At 45.0% G+C, this 7,744-nt stretch overlaps 2 pseudogenes; one reads left to right on the forward strand and one right to left on the reverse strand.

Moving 5' to 3' along the window:
• Window positions 1-5,496: 5,496 nt before the first annotated feature.
• LOC134937790 (5S ribosomal RNA) lies at window positions 5,497-5,615 on the reverse strand (annotated as a pseudogene).
• Window positions 5,616-7,038: 1,423 nt separating this feature from the next.
• On the forward strand, window positions 7,039-7,157 carry LOC134937802 (5S ribosomal RNA; annotated as a pseudogene).
• The last annotated feature ends 587 nt before the right edge of the window (window positions 7,158-7,744 follow it).

Consider the following 7,744-nt stretch of genomic DNA (forward strand, 5'->3'; position numbering starts at 1 on the left):
ACAGTACCTGACAAAAAAACCCTGTGGAGTGTGATTGCAAATGCAGAACACAGACAGAGGATTTAAGTGGTATATGGTGACTGAAATACACAGAGAAAAATACAAAATAGTATAGCCTGTGGAACACTATATATATATAGGACCCTGATGCACTTAGCCCACCTCAGGGTACAGAGTATAGGGATAGCAATATGTGTACGATACACGGAATAGGAACCACACAGCAGCTATTAGCACAAACAGTCACATGTACACTGCAGAAATGATTACACACCACAATAAAACTGCACTGGACTAGTAATACTACATAAAACTACGGAGGTCATTCCGACCCGTTTGCACGCAGCGTTTTTTCGCTGCGGTGCGAACGCGTGCGGAATGTGCATGTGCAGCGGCCGTTGTGCGTGTGCGCGATGTTCCCCGGCGACAGTGGTTGCCGGGTTACGTCGCGGCTACCGACGGAAGCGGTCGCAGAGGCGACTGCTAAGAAGATTGTCAGGAAGGAGGCGTGGCAGGGCGGATCCGGACCGTTGGAGACCGTTTTTGGGGAGTGGTGAGTAAAATGCAGGCATGTCCAGGACAACAGAGGGCGGAGGTGTGACGTCAAAGCCGGCCGATCATCGCTGGATCCATCGCACAGGGTAAGTAGGTATGGGGCTACTCTTCTTCTGCTTGAATTTTCTTTTAGCTTAGCAGGGCTACACAAGCGATCGCAGCCCTGCTAAGCTAAAATACACTCCCCCATAGGCGTGGACTATTGATCGCAGCAGCAGCTAAAAGTTGCTGGCTGCGATCAACTCGGAATTACCACCTATGTACAGTATGTATACAGATATAACAATGCACAGTAAACACTGGATGTATATCACAGAATACTAAATATTCCTGTAGTTATGCACTTGTTCTTAAGACTGTCTAAACGACATGTAGAATACTTAAGTGTCCTGTACATGCACAGCGCTGATGAGGCAGGCGGCTTTACTGGGCAGAATCAGTGCAGCTCTGTGTAATCATAATGGCGCCCAAACGCTGACAAAGAGTGAGGGAGAGAGAGACAGATGCAGCTCCAGGGTGGGAACATCTGCTGTAGATGGTGCCTGGGGCTGGGGGAGGGGCTACAGATCAGCGCCTTATCCCCTCTGCTGAAATACACCACCGGGTACTATAGAGCCTGTAATAAACGGATTTTAGGGAATCCGACCTGTGCTCCTTGCCCTGGTGGATATAGTGGGGTCCCTGCATGGCCACAGTGTCCACGTCAGCGGCACTGTATATCTCCGGAGACCGCGTCCCAGATCGCAATTTCAGCGGGTCCCGCCTGGGGGACCCTCTTACCTCCTCCCTATCGTGCGGACACGTGATCCCGGAGAGCAGCGGCGGTGTGTGTTCCTGAGAAGACCGGAAACGCCTCCGCTGTAAGTACCCGGCAACCAGGGTGCGGGAGTATACAGCGCCGCTTGGGGAGGTGAGGGAGATGCAGCATGATATGACCGACTGACATATAGCATCAAGTGCCTATGCTGCGGCCCTTGAAGTCTTCTTTCTTGTCAGAAAAGCTCTTTTCAGGGCTGCCTAACGCAGCCCTCACTGTTAACTGCCTGCACTACAGGCACCAACTTACAAACTGAGCTCCAGTGCCTGGAGGCGGGGATATAGAGAAGGCGGTGCAGTGCATCCTGGGAACAGTTAAAGCTTTAGCCTGTTGGTGCCTTGGCTCAAGATCCAACTCTACACCCCGATGTTATTCCCTGTGGAATACCAGTGTACCCCGCTTCAGAAATTTTGAGTTTGACAGATTTCACCGTTATGCACAGTAGAGAATAGAAATCTGGGGAAAACTGATTTCAAGAAGACAAAGAGATAATCAAGATCTACTAGGTCAGGCCTAGGAGAGTCAGTAAGAGAAAGCCACTGTACAAGAAAACAGCTGCACTAAATCCCAGATTCAGGGGCGTAGCCAGAACTTTCTGGGACCCATAGCAGCAGTTTGAAGGGGCCCCTGTCTCAATGCTTTTCTCATTATGTCACAATGAAGGGCTGCAAGTACACCTTACGCAACAAAGTACCCCCAATCTACATTATGACATACAGTGCTCAAGTTCATATTATGAAACATTATAATGCCCTCCAGTTCATTTTATACCACATTATAATGTGAAAGTCCAGAGGACTATCTCAATATATAACAGGTCCCATAGGCAAAAGTTTGTAAAGGCACCTGTGTACCTCCCTAAGGGACCACCCAATGGTGAAAAATGTATGTAACACATGTAGCTGTGACAGGGAAGGTGGGCCCCTCTCCGCTCTGGCCCCATAGCAGCGGCACTCCCTGCACCTATGGTAGCTACGCCCTTGCCCAGACATCAGTACTTGCAAGGCAATGTAAATGACAAGTTTATATTTATGTACTTTTTATTTTATTAAATGATGCAGAATAGTCCCTGAGGAATTAAATTGACAAATATATTAACCTATGTCATATAATTGGTCAGATACCAAATACCAAAGACAAGTGCTTTAGAACAGTTTGCGATAAAATGCAGGTGTGCAGCTCAACATTGCATAAACGTGTTGATCCAGTAACACAAAAGAACAGCAAAGAAACATACATCATACATCATATAGATGATTCCCAAGCAATGAATGCAAGAATAAAGTATACACTTTCCTCCTTTCTCTTTTCATGAATCTGTTTTTTCAGATTCATGAAAGGAGGAAAGTGTATACTGCAGCTGAAAAATATCTTTTGCTGGATACTTTTGAACCGTCGCAGGGTGATTTAATTCAGTTTTATTCAGATTGTCAGTATCTGGGAGCGGCGGCCGCCACGCTTACCACTCCGCCGGCTCCTTCTCCCTGCAGCTGTGTCATGTAGCTCTCCCCCAGGCTGCTTCCTGGCCACACCTGGAGATGCTGGATGCGGAATGCAGGAAACGGAGTCCCTGCTGTCCTCGGGTCCGGGGGCACCGCCATTGTTCCAGGTGGTCACATGCTGGGAATAGGCCAATGGTGGTCCCCGGCCATCACATGACCCCAGCGGCCAAGGAGAGCAGGCGGGAGATTCAAAAGGAAGCGCTGGGCAGAGCCCCAGCGCCTGAGTATTGATGCTACCACAGCTTCACCATAGGCTCCTGCTGTGATTCCTGGAGTCCTTTGCCTTTGGATACTTTCCAGTTTATTGCAGTGTGCACCGAGACCAGAATCAGTTCAATTCTGTTTCCAGTTTCAGTATTTCCAACACCAGTCTGCAAATCCGATATATACTGTACCAGCCCGGATCATTGCTGCAACCCCGTTATATCCGGTATCAGCCCGGAACATTGCTGCAAACTCATTATATCCGGTACCAGCCCGGATCGTTGCTGCAAACCCATTATATCCGGTACCAGCCCGGATCGTTGCTGCAAACCCATTATATCCGGTACCAGCCTGAATCGTTGCTGCAAACCCGTTATATCCGGTACCAGCCCGGATCGTTGCTGCAAATCCATTATATCCAGTACAAGCCCAGATCATTGCTGCAAACCCGCTGTATCCGGTACCAGCCCGGATCATTGTTGCGAACCCGACATACATATCTATCCGGTTCCATCCCGGATCACTGTCAAGCTACCAGTTATATAACAGTACCCGATGGGGTCCCTCACCACTAGACTAATTCCAAGACCTCTATCACCACGGTGAACATCACCTCTCCTACATCAGAGTAGCTGTATGAGGAGGACTTATATCTGACCCTCTTTGTTCCGACGCAGCCTCAGTTCCCTGTCCCAGATATCGGACGAATCCCTGAGTGCACAAGCATCTAGAGCCAGTCCAGTGACAGCATACTCAGGCCAAATGGAGTCGGAGGATAGGAACGTGGAGGCGAGTGCCATTCAGAACTTGGCTTCTCATGTACAGAGTCAGGAGGCGGCCCATGGGCAGGTGATGCAGTATCTCCTAGAGTTATTGGGTCATCTGGATGAAATTCAAGCGACACTGTCTTCAGCTGTCACTCTTGCTCCAGCTTCAGCTCCGGTAGCGGTTTCTAGTACCGTCCAGCCACAGGCGGAAGTCAGGTCTCGTCTTCAGCCTCCCACTCCATCCCATTATAATGGAGATCCCAAACATTGCCGCAGGTTCCTAAACCAGTGCAAGGTACATTTTGAACTGCTCTCCCATAATTTTCCCATGGACAGATTCAAGATGGCATATATAATTTCCCTACTTGAAGGTTCAACATTGGACTGGGTGTCTCCGTTATGGGAACATTCGGAACCACTAGTCTCCAACTATGTTAACTTTATTGCATCCTTTCAAAGGATTTATGATGAGCCTGGCAGGTCCTCTGCGGCTTCTATAGATTTACTCCATGTTCGGCAGGGTTCCCGTTCCATTGGGCAATACTTGATTCAATTTCAGACCATCGCTTCGGAATTGCGTTGGAATAATGAGGCCTTCCAGGCAGCCATTTGGAATGGTCTTAAAGATGAATTAGTCACCAGGGACCTACCCAGTAGTCTTGAGGAGCTGATCTCCCTTTGTGTCAAAGTGGATCTTCGTATGCGGGAATGAGGAAGTGAGCGAAGCCGGGCTGATTGGGCAAAGGTTCGTCTTCCACCTCCCAGGCATGTTTCACCGTCAAGTCAGGATGAGCCAATGCAGATTAACCACTTGCGTTTGTCTCCCGAAGAACATCAGCTTCACCAAGAGGGAAGACTCTATTGCGGAGTCGCTGACCATTTCATTAAATCCAGCAAGACCCGTCTGGGAAACGGACAAGCCTAGCTTGTTCCGGAGGAGTCAAGTTAGGTACTATGGCCAAATCTTCTTCAGGGAAGGACTGTTTACCGTTTAGTTGTCCGTTCGGTCTTTTACTAAATCTCTATATGCATTATTGGATTCCGGAGCTGCTGGGAACTTTATCGCTGCCAGTTGTGTCCAAGAGTTTCACCTGAAATTGAGGTCCATCGACCGACCCATTAAGCTAACTGCTATTAATGGTACTAACAACAGGAGAAAAAGAAAGCTCTTGTGTGGGCGCACTCTTATACAAAGAAGAAAAGTTCTTCAAATGTGTGTCAAGAAGATATTTAAAACATCCATTTATTATTCAAAGTTAAAAAGCCGTTACCCATCTATGATCCAAATGTGAAATGAGAAAGAAATAACGAATATACGAAAAATTGTTAAAATGTTCTGGTCTTTTTTAGAGAGGTTGTAGACACTGGATTGTCTAACAGCCGTCTCCCCTGACCAGTACAGAAATTCTGTATTGATGGGACCAAGGAAGGAAAAAAGTGTGTAACTGGTGTATCTTCGAAGAACCAATCTAGTTGGATCTATGTTGTACACTTGGCTGGCAACCAATTGCTCGGATTACCCACGTGTTAGGGCTATCTGTTACTGTACTTAGAGTCTGACGCTGAACTGTTATATAACAGAGCAAGGGGGGGGGGGAAAGATTAGTGGTGATACTGCTGTTGGTGTTCACCTTAAAAAGGAGTAGTTCCTACTCTACAACACCGGGTATTCCCAGGAAGTCTCCTCTCCAGGTACTGACCCAGCCCGACGCCGTTTAGCTTCCAAGATCGGACGAGATCGGGCATTAGCGGCGTGGTATGATAGTAGAGGAACTATGTACCAATGAGAGTGCACCTATATAAGTACAGTAAAGATTGTGGTTGGAAGAGGATAAGGTATAAAGTGTGGCTCTGCTTTCCCGTTAGGCAGGGCGCAACGACCACCACTGCCGTGGTGTCAAGCATCCTGGATCGTGGATGAGAGTCCACAGAAAGATAGTAAGTAGGAAAATGTATAGGGGATAGTCTTCATTATTTTTTATATATATTATTTTTAATTTTTATTAATATTTTATATTTAAATAAGAAGTTTGATAGGAGTAAAGAGTTCCTGAGAAAACTCAAGCGTCAGACAAATTTATAGGTCAAGTATAAGTTTGAACATATATTCTCTTAAGTGGAGACATCAAATATTGCTATAAGACAGAAATCATACATGAATAGGACACCGTTCTAATTACCAGAACTTGTGGCAAAAATTAAACAGCTATAGTATCTCTTACCGAATAAACTGTTAATCTGGGCACAGTATTAATAATTGTGATCCTTCTACATTATACACTGTGACACTAATAAGCTGCTTACTGCACACCAAGAAAAAATGGAACTTAAAATTACCTGATAATCACATGTAAGCAATTGTACAGCAAATGTGGATATACCCACACTGTATATGAGGCTATATCCAGGTATACTGATCACACATAAGTGAAAAGTGTGTCAGATATCGGTATATGAGTGTAATTATACACAGAGCGGGTGCAGGCTTACGAGACTCCAAACGTGACAGTCAGGGAAAACTGTCTGACTGTCACATTTGCTGTACAATTGCTTACATGTGATTATTATACACATATTTACTAATATGAGATCAATATAGTCAGGTCCATCAGGTAATTTTCAGTTCCATTTTTTCTTGGTGTGCAGTAAGCAGCTTATTAGTGTCACATTGTATAATGTAGAAGGATCACAATTATTAATACTGTGCCCAGATTAACAGTTTACAGTTTATTCGGTAAGAGATACTATAGCTGTTTAATTTTTGCCACAAGTTCTGGTAATTAGAACGGTGTCCTATTCATGTATGATTTCTGTCTTATAGCAATATTTGATGTCTCCACTTAAGAGAATATATGTTCAAACTTATACTTGACCTATAAATTTGTCTGACGCTTGAGTTTTCTCAGGAACTCTTTACTCCTATCAAACTTCTTATTTAAATATAAAATATTAATAAAAATTAAAAATAATATATATAAAAAATAAAAAATAATGAAGACTATCCCCTATACATTTTCCTACTTACTATCTTTCTGTGGACTCTCATCCACGATCCAGGACCCTTGACACCACGGCAGTGGTGGTCGTTGCGCCCTGCCTAACGGGAAAGCAGATCCACACTTTATACCTTATCCTCTTCCAACCACAATCTTTACTGTACTTATATAGGTGCACTCTCATTGGTACATAGTTCCTCTACTATCATACCACGCCGCTAATGCCCGATCTCGTCCGATCTTGGAAGCTAAACGGCGTCGGGCTGGGTCAGTACCTGGAGAGGAGACTTCCTGGGAATACCCGGTGTTGTAGAGTAGGAACTACTCCTTTTTAAGGTGAACACCAACAGCAGTATCACCACTAATCTTTCCCCCCCCCCTTGCTCTGTTATATAACAGTTCAGCGTCAGACTCTAAGTACAGTAACAGATAGCCCTAACACGTGGGTAATCCGAGCAATTGGTTGCCAGCCAAGTGTACAACATAGATCCAACTATATTGGTTCTTTGAAGATACACCAGTTACACACTTTTTTCCTTCCTTGGTCCCATCAATACAGAATTTCTGTACTGGTCAGGGGAGACGGCTGTTAGACAATCCAGTGTCTACAACCTCTCTAAAAAAGACCAGAACATTTTAACAATTTTTCGTATATTCGTTATTTCTTTCTCATTTCACATTTGGATCATAGATGGGTAACGGCTTTTTAACTTTGAATAATAAATGGATGTTTTAAATATCTTCTTGACACACATTTGAAGAACTTTTCTTCTTTGTATAAGAGTGCGCCCACACAAGAGCTTTCTTTTTCTCCTGTTGTTAGTACTTGTACTTTCTGGCTCTGGGCGCACCACCAACTAGGACTACAATCTAAAAGATAGTAACTTTCTTTCTTTAATTGTC

The sequence above is a fragment of the Pseudophryne corroboree genome, chromosome 6 (genome assembly GCF_028390025.1).
Source record: "Pseudophryne corroboree isolate aPseCor3 chromosome 6, aPseCor3.hap2, whole genome shotgun sequence".
Classification (NCBI taxonomy): domain Eukaryota; kingdom Metazoa; phylum Chordata; class Amphibia; order Anura; family Myobatrachidae; genus Pseudophryne; species Pseudophryne corroboree.